This window comes from Oncorhynchus gorbuscha, linkage group LG26 (genome assembly GCF_021184085.1).
Source record: "Oncorhynchus gorbuscha isolate QuinsamMale2020 ecotype Even-year linkage group LG26, OgorEven_v1.0, whole genome shotgun sequence".
NCBI classification, from domain to species: Eukaryota; Metazoa; Chordata; class Actinopteri; order Salmoniformes; family Salmonidae; genus Oncorhynchus; species Oncorhynchus gorbuscha.
The window spans coordinates 18,821,204-18,835,213 of NC_060198.1; the positions used below are offsets into that span (position 1 = coordinate 18,821,204).

The following is a 14,010-nucleotide window of genomic DNA, read 5'->3' on the forward strand; positions in this document are numbered from 1 at the left end:
TCATACCTAAACTGCACCTTTATTTGCCAAGGTAGAGTACATGATCAGTGAATATATTAAATGTACAGGCTACAATGTGGGGATCTCATGCATGGTAATAACTACATGTATATGTAACAGTATAATACGACTTGCATCCTTGGTCCAACATGATATTATATTCTACTTAATCCATAGGCTTCATTAATGTCATTCAGGCTGTTTTTATTTCAAAAAATATTTCCACGAGAATAGCTAGCTACGTGATGTCATCTATCTGCACTGGCAAATATCAGCAAGGAAAGCTTACAAAATTGTACATTCAATTTGCAGTAAATTATTCAGCTAGATTCTATACATCCACTGTTTCACAAAACGACAACCTGGTTTGCTGGTTGTTTCAGGAGTCACTAAAACAACCAGGATTACAATTTCATACTCATGTCACAACACCCATAAAGCTAGCCAGTTTAACGTAAAGCTAACTGCTAAATCGCGATTTTCGTAAATGAACTATGATTTTTTTAAATGCATCAAAGTTTGTCTCTACATTAACGAACTGTACATGTTTTTTTATTGACGTTATAATCCTTTACATTTCTGTCCAGTTCTGTGTAGGGGTACCCCTCTCTCCTAGTATTTCTGTCCGCCATCTTTGCTGATGAAAGTCTAACAGTCACGAGTGCAGCAGCCTCCCCCGGACTTGAAAGTCAAACAGTCACTAGTCTCTGGTGCAGCAGCGTTCTACCGGTTGCGATGCGATGGAACGGTTGACGAAAAAAATTAATTCACAGAAAAAATATTGACTGATATTGATTTATTTAGGGGGGGACTAATGAATATTTTAGTTCTAGTGACGTCCCTGATTCCTACCCTTTAACTTTTTGTCTGGAAATAACCTATACATTTTACTCAACTGCGTTACCCACTCCAATCAGCAGATGGCTGTGTGTGAATTTATGGTTATGCTGCTAGTGTGACGTCTAATCTAGTGGACGGAAATCTTATTTCAACAGCAGCAACAATAGTTAGTCAGACACCTCAGTAGCTTGCTAGACAAAATAGCCGAACCAATATATCGCTTTAGTGTATATTAGCCACTGTGTTTTAAATCCACATCTGTCGTCTTGGTTAGTCATCCGATTTAATTTCATATTTAAGGTGTTGTTGTTATTATTCAGCTAGCGGTCTGGTTAAGTTAGCGTTAGCCTAGCTAAAATCCCCGACCATGCGGTCACTAAGCTACTCTCCTTCTAATGAAGAGGAGGATATCACAGTAAAACAAGAAGTAGAGGGTGAGGCCGTTACTGTGAAAGAAGAGGAAGACATGTTCAGAGTGAAAGAGGAGGAGGATGTTACAGTAAAAGGAGAGGATGAAGCAGTTTATGGAGTGAAAGAGGAGGAGGAGGAGATCACTGTTACATCGAAAAAGGAGGAGGAAGAAGAGGAGGAAACTGGATATCTGGGCCTGGTTTCCCAAACGCATCTTAAGGCATCCAATGGTTCTCACGATGAATTAAGCAATAAGATGGTTTTGAGAAACCGTTCCCTGATTAACACTAGTAAGTATTGTCTTAAAAACAGAGGCACAAACTCTGCAGTTGAACTGATATTAGGTGTTAAAGCAGAAATCTGCAATTGCTACATCCATATTGTGACTTTTAAATGGTTTATTTATAGACATTGATTCTTGAAGAATATAACACGTATAACACGTGCCTCATGAGCTTAGTTCAACTGCTGTACCCCATCAGAACCCCAAATAAGCTTTTTTTACTATAATGTTTAGAAACCATGTAAATCAATACTGTATCGCCTCAACATGGTTCATACTATAATGTTGATAACATGGATGGTCAGTCCTTGCATCCATAGGTCTGTCTGTAGTTACATTTCTCCAACCCCATAATCATTTTATTACCAGAACAGTGGTGGAATGACAGATTTGTTATTGTTTGAACTGCAGATTGCTGGGTTGTGTGGGTTTTTTAAACAGCAACAAAATGGCTGTCCAGAGACTTGGTTTGGTAAACAGCTGAGGGATGGGAGAAGGAGAAGTGTAACCACTCTCACATTCATAGAGAGAGCTATTGTAGCAACTGTAACCTAACACCTAGCAACCTCGTCAAGAAGTTCAGACATCTTGGCGTAACAGTTATACAGTGTTGGCTTGACAGTCGCTGCACCCAGGTTTGAGTTCAGCTCAGGGCTACCCCCAGAATTCACTACACTATGAATACAAGGACTGGCCATCCATGATGTCATAATGATAGTTTAACCAGGTTTCTCGGCTATATAGTATACTCTAGAATTCATCCATGATGTCATAATGATGGATGGAGCCGGTCGTCAACGTGACCCGACCAGAGGGAGCCGGTCGTCAACGTGACCCGACCAGAGGGAGCCGGTCGTCAACGTGACCCGACCAGAGGGAGCCGGTCGTCAACGTGACCCGACCAGAGGGAGCCGGTCGTCAACGTGACCCGACCAGAGGGAGCCGGTCGTCAACGTGACCCGACCAGGGGGAGCCGGTCGTCAACGTGACCCGACCAGGGGGAGCCGGTCGTCAACGTGACCCGACCAGGGGAGCCGGTCGTCAACGTGACCCGACCAGGGGAGCCGGTCGTCAACGTGACCCGACCAGGGGGAGCCGGTCGTCAACGTGACCCGACCAGGGGAGCCGGTCGTCAACGTGACCCGACCAGGGGAGCCGGTCGTCAACGTGACCCGACCAGGGGGAGCCGGTCGTCAACGTGACCCGACCAGGGGAGCCGGTCGTCAACGTGACCCGACCAGAGGGAGCCGGTCGTCAACGTGACCCGACCAGAGGGAGCCGGTCGTCAACGTGACCCGACCAGAGGGAGCCGGTCGTCAACGTGACCCGACCAGAGGGAGCCGGTCGTCAACGTGACCCGACCAGAGGGAGCCGGTCGTCAACGTGACCCGACCAGAGGGAGCCGGTCGTCAACGTGACCCGACCAGAGGGAGCCGGTCAACGTGACCCGACCAACGTGACCCGACCAGAGGGAGCCGGTCGTCAACGTGACCCGACCAGAGGGAGCCGGTGGTCATCGTGACCCGACCAGAGGGAGCCGGTGGTCATCGTGACCCGACCAGAGGGAGCCGGTGGTCATCGTGACCCGACCAGAGGGAGCCGGTGGTCATCGTGACCCGACCAGAGGGAGCCGGTGGTCATCGTGACCCGACCAGAGGGAGCCGGTGGTCATCGTGACCCGACCAGAGGGAGCCGGTGGTCATCGTGACCCGACCAGAGGGAGCCGGTGGTCATCGTGACCCGACCAGGGGGAGCCGGTGGTCATCGTGACCCGACCAGGGGGAGCCGGTGGTCATCGTGACCCGACCAGGGGGAGCCTCCCCCGTCTGCTGCTGGACTTCATCAATTCTGCTGTTCTGCTCCTGAAATTTTCAGTAATAGACTACACCAGCAGTCAGCAACCTTTTCCAGTTGGAGGGTCAATTAATCTGACCATTTCTACCAATCTGTGTACCAGTTATGATTTTCATATGTACATTTTCCTGAAACAGATTAATTTGCTGTATATGGATTTGCTATAGTGGCTAACGCCCTTGTCCTGAAGCTAGCATCAGTTAGCCTCGAGCCAGGTGCATCTACCGGCTAGCAAACAAAATTACTCCAGCTACAATACCTCTTGCGTAGTCATGACTACCTAACGGCTTCCCTGGTTCATATATTGCTGTTCACTGGACCCTATGATCACTTGGCTACATAACTGATGTCTGCTGGACTGTTCATTAATCACGGTTCTCCATTTTGTTTAACTGTTGGCCCCAGCCTCGAACTCAGGCCCTGTGTGTAGTTAACTGACCCTCTCTGCCCATTCATCGCCATTTTACCTGTTGTTGTTGTCTTAGCTGATTAACTGTTGTCTTACCCGTTGTCTTAGCTAGCTCTCCCAATCAACACGTGATTGCTTTATGCCTCGCTTTATGTCTCTAATATCAATAATCCTTGTATACTGTTGTGTAGGATAGTTATCATTGTTTTGTTTTACTGCATAGCCCCTAGTCCCACTCAACATGCCTCAGAGAACTCATTTGTCCCACCTCCCACACATGCGGTGACCTCACCTAGCATAACTGGTGCCTCCAGTAGATGCAACCGCTTATCGTCACTCTATGTCTAGGTTTACCTCTACTGTACCCGCACCCTACCATACCCCTCTCTGTACATTATGCCTTGAATCTATCCTGCCACGCCCAGAAATCTGCTCCTTTTATTCTCTGTTCACAACGCACTAGACGACCAGTTCTGATAGCCTTTAGCCGTACCCTCATCCTACTCCTCTGTTTCTCTGGTGATGTAGAGGTTAATCCAGACCCTACGTGTCCCCAGGCTCTCTCATTTGTTGACTTCTGTAACCATAAACGCCTTGGTTTCATGCATGTTAACATCAGATGCCTCCTCCCTAAGTTTGTTTTTCTCACTGCTTTAGCACACCCCGCTAACCTTGATGTCCTTGCTGTGTCTGAATCCTGGCTTTGGAAGGCCACCAAAAATTCTGAAATTTCCATCCCCATCTTCACCATTTTCCGTCAAGTTAGAACTGCCAAAGGGGGGAGGAGTTGCAATCTGTTGCAGAGGATGGCCTGCACATATCTATCATACTTTCCAGGTCCATGCCCAAACAGTTTGAGCTTCTAATTTTAAAAATTAAATTAAATTTAAAAATCTCTCCCTGTTGCCGTCTGTTACAGACCCCCCTCAGCTCCCTCCCAGCTGTGCCCTGGACACCATATGTGAATTTATTGCCCCCCATCTATCTTCAGAGTTTGTTCTGTTAGGTGACCGAAACTGTGATATGCTTAACCTCTCTAGAGGGTGTGGGACGCTACCATCCCACATAGCCAACATCCAAAACGGAAATACTCATTATAAAAATTAATGAAACATACAAGTGTTATACATCGGTTTAAAGATTAACCAGTTGAAGCTAGGGGGGCGCTATTTCATTATTGTATAAAAAAACGTGCCCGTTTTAAGCGCAATATTTTGTCACAAAAAGATGCTCGACTATGCATATAATTGCCAGCTTTGGAAAGAAAACACTGACGTTTTCAAAGCTGCAAAGATATTATCTGTGAGTGCCCCAGAACTGATCTTACAGGCGAAACCAAGATGCAACTTCAAACAGGAAATGAGCAGGATTTTTGAGGCTCTGTTTTCCATTGTCTCCTTATATGGCTGTGAAAGCACCACGAATTAGCCTGCCCTTTCTATCGTTTCTCCAAGTTGTCTGCAGCATTGTGACGTATTTGTAGGCATATCATTGGAAGATTGGCCATAAGAGACTACATTTGCCAGGGGCCCGTCCGGTGTCCTTTGTCTACGTTGGTGCGTAATTCTCAGTGGCAATCATTTTACCATGCGATACAGACAGAGAAGTATCGTTCCTGGAAGTGTGCATCATTGAAGAGATATGTGAAAAACACCTTGAGGATTGGTTCTAAACAACGTTTCCATGTTTCAGTCGATATTAGGGAGTTAATTTGGAAAAAAGTTTGGCGTTTGGATAACTGAATTTTCGTTTTTTTTGGTAGCCAAACGTGACGCACCAAACAGACCAATTTAATATATGCCATTTAGCAGACGCTTTTATCCAAAGCGACTTAGTCATGTGTGCATACATTCTACGTATGGGTGGTCCCGGGGATCGAACCCACTACCCTACCTACAAGCGCCATGCTCTACCAACTGAGCTACAGAAGGACCAGAATTTCTCCTGCACAAAAAATATTTCAGGAAAAACTGAACATTGCTATCTAACTGAGAGTCTCCTCATTGAAAACATCCAAAGTTCTTCAAAGGTAAATTATTTGAATGTTTTTGCTGGTTTTTGTGAAAATGTTTCCTGGTAACGCTAAATGATACGCTAGCTATCAGTACTGTTACACAAATGCTAGTTTGCTATGCTTGAGAAGCATATTTTTGAAAATCTGAGATGACAGTGTTGTTAACAAAAGGCTAAGCTTGAGAGCTAGCATATTAATTTCATTTCATTTGCGATTTTCATGAATAGTTAACGTTGCGTTTTGGTATTGAGCTTGAGGCTATGATTACACTACCGGATCCGGCATGGCTCCATGCAAGAAGTTAACTTGTTAATCCAACCAATGCCCTTTAAAATCCAATGCCCTTTAAAAAATGTATAACTAAGAACAGATATAGATAGCCCTTGGTTCACTCCAGAACTGACTGCCCTCGACCAGCACAAAAACTTTGAATACTCTCTGCAATATGCAACTTTTCAGAGAAGTCGGGAACCGATATACACAGTCAGTTAGGAAAGCAAAGGCTAGCTTTTTCAAACAGAAATGTGCATCCTGTAGCTCTAACTGAGGCTAGGAAACACTCACCACCGATAACTCCACGATAATCGAGAATTTCAACCAACATTTCTCTACGGCTGGCCATGCTTTCCTCCTGGCTACCCCAACCCTGGCCAACAGCTCCCCACGCCCTGCAGCTACTTCCCCAAGCCTCCCCAGCTTCCCCTTCACCAAAATCCAGATAGCTGATGTTCTGAAAGAGTAGCAACCTGGACCCGTACAAATCAGCTGGGATAGACAATCTGGACCTTCTCTTTCTAAAATTATCCTCCGCCATTGTGGCAACCCCTATTACTAGTCTCTTCAACCTCTCTTTTGTATCGCCTGAGATTCCTAAAGATTGGAACGCTTCCACGGTCATCCCCCTCTTTAAAGTGTGTGGCACTGTAGACCCAAACTATTACAGACCTATATCCATCCTGCCCTGCCATTCTAAAGTCAAGTTAACAAATAGATCACTGACCATTTTGAATCCCACCATACCTTCTCCGCTGTGCAATCCAGTTTCCGAGCTGGTCACTGGTGCACCTCAGCTACGCTCAAGGTACTAAACAATGTAACAGCTATTGAAGAAAGACAGTACTGTGCAGCCGTCTTCATCAACCTAGCCAAGGCTTTCGACTTTGTCAATCACCGTATTCTTATCGGCAGACTCAACAGCCTTCGTTTTTCAAATGACTGACTCGCCTGGTTCACCAACTACTTCTCAGACAGAGTTCAGTGTGTCAAATCGGAGGGCCTGTTGTCCGGACCTGGCAGTCTCTATGGAGGTACCACAGGGTTCAATTCTCAGACTCTTTTCTTTGTATATACCAACGATGTTGCTCTTGCTGCGGGTGACTCCTTGATCTACCTCTACGCAGATGAAACCATTCTGTATACATCTGGCCCTTCTTTGGACACTGTGTTAACAAACCTCCAAACGCGCTTCAGTGCCATTCAACACTCCATCCGTGGCTTCCAACTGCTCTTAAACGCTAGCAAAACTAAATGTATGCTCTTCAACCGATCGCTGCCCGCACCCCACCACTACTCTGGATGGTTCTAACTTAGAATATGTGGATAAGTATAAATACCTAGGTGTTTGGCTTGACTGTAAACTCTCCTTCCAGACTAATGTTAAGCATTTCCAATCCAAAATTAAGTCTTCCTATTTCGATTCATCGCTACCTTCACTTACGCTGCCAAACATACCCTCATAAAACTTATCCTTCCGATCCTTGACTTTGGAGATGTCATTTTCAAAATAGCCTCCAACACTCTACTCAGCAAACTGGATGAAGTCTATCACAGTGCCATCCATTTTGTTACCAAAGCCCCATATACCACTCACCACTAGGACCTGTATGCTTTCGTCGGCTGGCCCTCGCTACGTGTTCGTCGCCAAACCAACTGGGTCCAGGTCATCTATAAGTCCTTGCTAGGCCGACTTTCCTCAGCTCACTGGTCACCATAGCAACACCCACCCATAACACGTGCTCCAGGAGGTATATCTCACTGGTCATCCCCAAAGCCAACATCTACTTTGGCCGCATTTCCTTCCAGTTCTCTGCTGCCAATGACTGGAACGAATTGCAAAAATCGCTGATTTTGGAGACATATCTCCCTCAGTAACTTTAAGAATCAGCTATCTGAGCAGCTTACCGACCGATTGCTGATAGCCCATCCAACTGCCTTCCTCATCCCCATGTTTTGATTGCTTTTTTTGCTCTTTTGCACACCAGTATTTCTACTTGCACATCTATCACTCGTGTTCATTTGTTAAATTGTTTAATACTTCGCTACTATGGCCTATTTATTGCCTTACCTTCGTACTCCATTTGCACACACTGTATATAGATTTTTCTATTGTGTTATTGACTGTACTTTTGTTTCTCACTTGTAACTCTGTTGTTTTTGTCACACTGCTTTGCTTTATCTTGGCCAGGTTGCAGTTTAGAACTTATTCTCATCTAGCCTACCTGGTTAAATAAAGGTGAAATATATATATATATATATTTTTAAATAGTAGCTTTATTGACAACACTCAAATCGATACTGTCATTAACGCAGTTCTTCAATAATTACACAATTCTTAATACTGTAGCTGTTTAGTTACAGTCACATGTTCAACTATCATCAGAAGATCCAGGAAATCATTTTCTGAATGCCAGTCAAATGAGAAACATCACAACATGCAACAACAAAGTGCTTCTTTTTTCATTACTCTGGTCAAGACAGTTATGCCATGTTCCACTTTGGATCCAACATCCCTAACAAATTGTTGTTTATAATGTTATTGTCTGCTTGGTCTGTTTGCACACAGAGATACTTGGCTCATAATGTGTAGAGAACTAGGCTATTGTACAACACAGAGCTGTTTTCCTATATTTGTTGTTAGGTGAAATTATGGGTCCTACAGTAGACCTATGCAAACTGCCAATTTGGCAAACAGTGTACAAACTCTCATTATCAGGCTGATGAAAAAGCCAAAGAGCATTTTACTGGTTGAAGTGTTTTTTAAGTACAAAGCGGTTGATTTGCGATCATGTACACACACATTATATTAAGCAGGACATTTAAAAGAGCCTGACAATTATAATCCAAAGTAGAGTGAAATGCATTCATTAGCAACCTGGAAATGGAGGTTACTCCCCTGAGTGTCCCCCATTCAGAATACATTGTGAAAGATGAACATCTTTGCTCCAGGCAGATATACTACATACAATTTTAGCAAACACAGAAAGGGGCCTATATTGGAGACCAAAAGTCATCTGGCACACTGCTTAGTTTCAACAACATGAAGAAACTTATTTCTAGTCTACAAACTTATGTTACTACTAATTTGAAAACAAGACAAAATATGACTAATGGTGCTCCTTTTAAGACAAATGTCAAATAATCATTACATTCATTACAGATGTCAATTGTTGCCAACAACGTAGCCATGATGTTGTACATCACCTTTTACCGTGGATTTCTGCTGTTGTGGGCCTTTAACCATCTGCATTACTTTGTCATTCACACAGGAGAGAGAACTGTCTACCATGGGTCCTCTTGGGAGCCTCAACAACCTCATGATGCTGACAAGGCAGAGAAAAGTCTCTCCAGATCAGAACTCCTCAAGAAACACCAGCAGAGACCCACGGGAAAGAAATCTTTTTGCTGCTCTGACTGTGGGAAAAGATTCACCTCATCAGCAGGCATTAAAATTCATCAGAGAATCCACACTTTAGAGAAACCTTATTGCTGTACTCAATGTGGGAAGAGTTTTGATGCATCAAGCCATCTTATTGTACACCAAAGAACACACACAGGAGAGAAACCATATTGCTGTGAACAATGTGGGAAGAGGTTTACTCAGCTATGCAACCTAATATCACACCAGAGAATACACACAGGAGAGAAACCTTATAGCTGTGATCAATGTGGGAAGAGTTTTACTCAGCTATGCACCCTAATATCACACCAGAGAATACACACAGGAGAGAAACCTTACAGCTGTGATGAATGTGGGAAGTGTTTTGCAAGGTCGAGCAATCTGACTCTTCACCAGAGAACACACACAGGAGAGAAATCTTATATCTGTGATCAATGTGGGAAGAGTTTTACTCGGCTAAGCAGCCTGATATCACACCAGAGAATACACACAGGAGAGAAACCGTACAGCTGTGATGAATGTGGGAAGTGTTTTGCAAGGTCGTGCAACCTGACTCTTCACCAGAGAACACACATAGGAGAGAACCCCTATAGTTGTACTCAATGTGGGAAGTTTTTTTTTACATCTAGCCATCTGAAGATACACCAGAGAAGACACACAGGAGAGAAACCTTATAGCTGTACTCAATGTGGGAAGTGTTTTGTTCAATCTAGCCATCTGAAGAAACACCAGAGAACACACACAGGAGAGAAACCTTATAGCTGTACTCAATGTGGGAAGAGTTTTGTTCAATCTGGGGAAGTGAAGATACACCAGAGAACACACACAGGAGAGAAACCCTATTGCTGTACTCAATGTGGGAAGAGTTTTGTTCAATCTTGCCATCTGAAGAAACACCAGAGAACACACACAGGAGATAAACCCTATAGCTGTGATCAATGTGGGAAGCATTTTACTCAGTCAAGCCACTTGACAGCACACCAGAGAACACACACAGGAGAGAAACCTCATAGCTGTACTCAATGTGGGAAAAGTTTTACTCAGTCAAGCCACCTGATATCACACCAGAGAACACATACAGGAGAGAAACCTTATAGCTGTGATACTCTGATATAAGATATCTGATTAAACATCAGAAAATACATGCATGAAGGAGTTTTTTTCATGATATCAAACATTGTAGAATGAGTATTTTAATGATGTCACAATGTAGAAGGTTTTAACATTGTAGGAGTTGGTTGCTGATTGTCTCAAGGGTGGGCAGTCAAAAAGTTTTGTGTTTTGCTTTTAGCCTGTGCATCACAATTTATTTTGACTGCAAGTTTTTCCTGTATTGGAGATGAGTTTTGTTTGGGCTCCTTCCAAGGGGACGAGAGTTCTAGAAGCAAGTGAGTTTAAGGATTCTATAGAAAGAAAAAGAAAATATACGATTGTATATTATTATTTAGAAATAAATGTTTTTTCAATTGTTTTTAATTGTTGACAGCCTGTAGACACAATGTTTATATTGTAGAAGGTGAAGTATTGTAGTAGAATATGTGAAATTGAAGTTATTTTCTGTTGGTGGTGCGCAAACATTTCCAACAAAAATATAGGATATATTTGTTGTTTTAACGGGGAAAGTGTTACAGGCTTTGGTTTTTCCATTTATGTTTTGAGGTTGGACTTTAACACGTAGGAAAGGGGGATACCTAGTCTGTACAACTGAAATGTGTCTTCAGTGCACTGATTGGTGTCACCTCGTTAGTCAGTATGTGTTACATCTGTGCTGGCTTGTCTATCTCGTTAGTGGGAAGGTGTTTCACCCGACCTGGTCCAGGTTCTATTTAAGAGTGTCTGGCCCAGTGCTCCAGTTGTCTTGATAGATGTGGAGAGTCAACACCTTTAGTTGCTCCACTTTTTGGTTTGCTTCCTGCCTTTAATTTGGTGTGGGTTTTTCTTTTTTTTGCCTCTTCTTGGGCAGATTTAGTGTTCCCATGGTGGGTGTCTTTTATGTCCCAGTTGTTGTCACTAGTCAAATTCCAGTGGACACCCCCATAGTGTCTTTCAGAGTCCCTCCTAAAAAACAAGCCAATATTTTGGGTTGGATATTGTATTCAATTAATATTTTAATCAATGGAATTTCCTTAATGTTCATTATTCTTTCAGTTGTTAATCTTCTGTTTGTTGTGTATTAAATATTTTTGTTTGTATTCATTTTGTTTTTTTCCTGTGAAGCCATTGGGTTGCATCTATGTCTGAAATGTGCTGTATAAATAAAGCTTGATTTGAACATATTGCAAAACAAATTAACCTCATGACTGACAATCAACAGACTTAATTATTTCATTTAACCTTTATTTAACTAGGCAAGTCAGTTAAGAACAAATTCTTATTTACAATGATTGCCTACCAGGGAACAGTGCGGCCTTGTTCAGGGGCAGAACATATTTTTACCTTGTCAGCTCTAACCACTAGGCTACCTGCCGCCCTCTTGCATAACTAATGAGCACATATTTTAGTCCATCTTAGTACGAAAAACAGTATCACTTCAGTGTATCTTCCACTATGTCAAAACAGTTTCACTTTTCAACCAACCCAGTACATTTGTTGAAACTGAAAAGTTTTGAAAATCAACAATCCGTTAAAGGATTCAACAACTGTAAACTGAAACAAACAATTGGATCAAACAGATCAATCCCATTGGACATTAGGTTTCATTCAGACCCTGCAGGGCTTAGATTAAGCCAGGACTAGTTAAACTAGGACATTTAAGAAGCTTTCCTGAACATGGCTTAGTTAGTCTGAGACTGGAGTCAGGTAAGTAAGCCTAAATGAGGACACCTGGGTTAAGCCTGATTAGGTTCAGTATGAACACCTGGGTTAATCTCGATTAGGTTGAGTAATCTTGAGACGAAACAAAGGCAGAGGAAAAAATAATTTGTTCAAAAAAACTAGTCTATGAAAAAACGATCCGAAACAAATGTCAAACCATCCACTTATTGAAGGTAAAAACCACACTGCTGCTAGAACAAGCAGATTGGGCTGCAATTTGCTGTGAATTCAATGTAAATGTTACCACAAGAAGAAACAACAACTTCAGGTGAGATCTGCATTATCAGGATTACAAGAAGAAACAACAACTAGAGGTGATATATTTAAATGTATTTATTATTTCACCTTTATTTAACCAGGTTGGCAAGTTCTCATTTACAATTGCGACCTGGCCAAAGTAAATCAAAGCAGTTCGACACATACAACAACGAGTTACACATGGGGTAAAACAAACATACAGTCAATAATACAGTAGAACAATAAGTCTATATACAATGTGAGCAAGTGAGGTGAGATAAGGGAGGTAAAGGCAAAAAAAGGCCATGGTGACGAAGTAAATACAATATAGCAAGTAAAACACTGGAATGGTAGATTTGCAGCGGAAGAATGTGCAAAGGAGAGATATAAATAATGGGGTGCAAAGGAGCAAAATAATGAAATAAATACAGTAGGGAAAGAGGTAGTTGTTTGGGCTAAATTATAGATGGGCTATGTTCAGGTGCAGTAATCTGTGAGCTGCTCTGACAGCTGATGCTTAAAGCTAGTGAGGGAGATAAGTGTTTCCAGTTTCAGAGATTTTTGTAGTTCGTTCCAGTCATTGGCAGCAGAGAACTGGAAGGAGAGGCGGCCAAAGGAGGAATTGGTTTTGGGGGTGACCAGAGAGAAAAACCTGCTGGAGCACTGCTACAGGTGGGTGCTGCTATGGTGACCAGATAAGGGGGGACTTTACCTAGCAGGGTCTTGTAGATGACCTGGAGCCAGTGGGTTTGGCGACGAGTATGAAGCGAGGGCCAGCCAACGAGAGCATACAGGTCGCAGTGGTGGGTAGTATATGGGGCTTTGGTGACAAAATGGATGGCACTGTAATAGACTGCATCCAATATATTGAGTAGGGTATTGGAGGCTATTTTGTAAATGACGTCGCCAAAGTCGAGAATTGGTAGGATGGTCAGTTTTACAAGGGTATGTTTGGCAGCATGAGTAAAGGATGCTTTGTTGCGAAATAGGAAGCCAATTCTAGATTTAACTTTGGATTGGAGATGTTTAATGTGAGTCTGGAAGGAGAGTTTACAGTCTAACAGACACCTAGGTATTTGTAGTTGTCCACGTATTCTAAGTCAGACCCGTCCAGAGTAGTGATGTTGGATAGGCGGGCAGGTGCAGGCAGCGATCTGTTGAAGAGCATTTAGTTTTACTTGTATTTAAGAGCATTTGGACGCCACAGAAGGAGAGTTGTATGGCACTTATGCTCACCTGGAGGGTTGAGTGTCCAACGAAGGGCCAGAAGTATACAGAATGGTGTCGTCTGCGTAGAGGTGGATCAGACTCACCAGCGGCAAGAGCAACATCAATGATGTATACTGAGAAGAGAGTCGGTCCAAGAATTGAACCCTGTGGCACCCCCATAGAGACTGCCAGAGGCCCGGACAACAGATCCTCCGATTTGACACCATGAACTCTATCAGAGAAGTAGTTGGTGAACCAGGCGA

General features: G+C 43.1%; 1 pseudogene; it reads left to right on the forward strand.

Moving 5' to 3' along the window:
• The first annotated feature begins 983 nt into the window (after positions 1 to 983).
• On the forward strand, positions 984 to 11,235 carry LOC124015783 (annotated as a pseudogene).
• Positions 11,236 to 14,010: the final 2,775 nt, after the last annotated feature.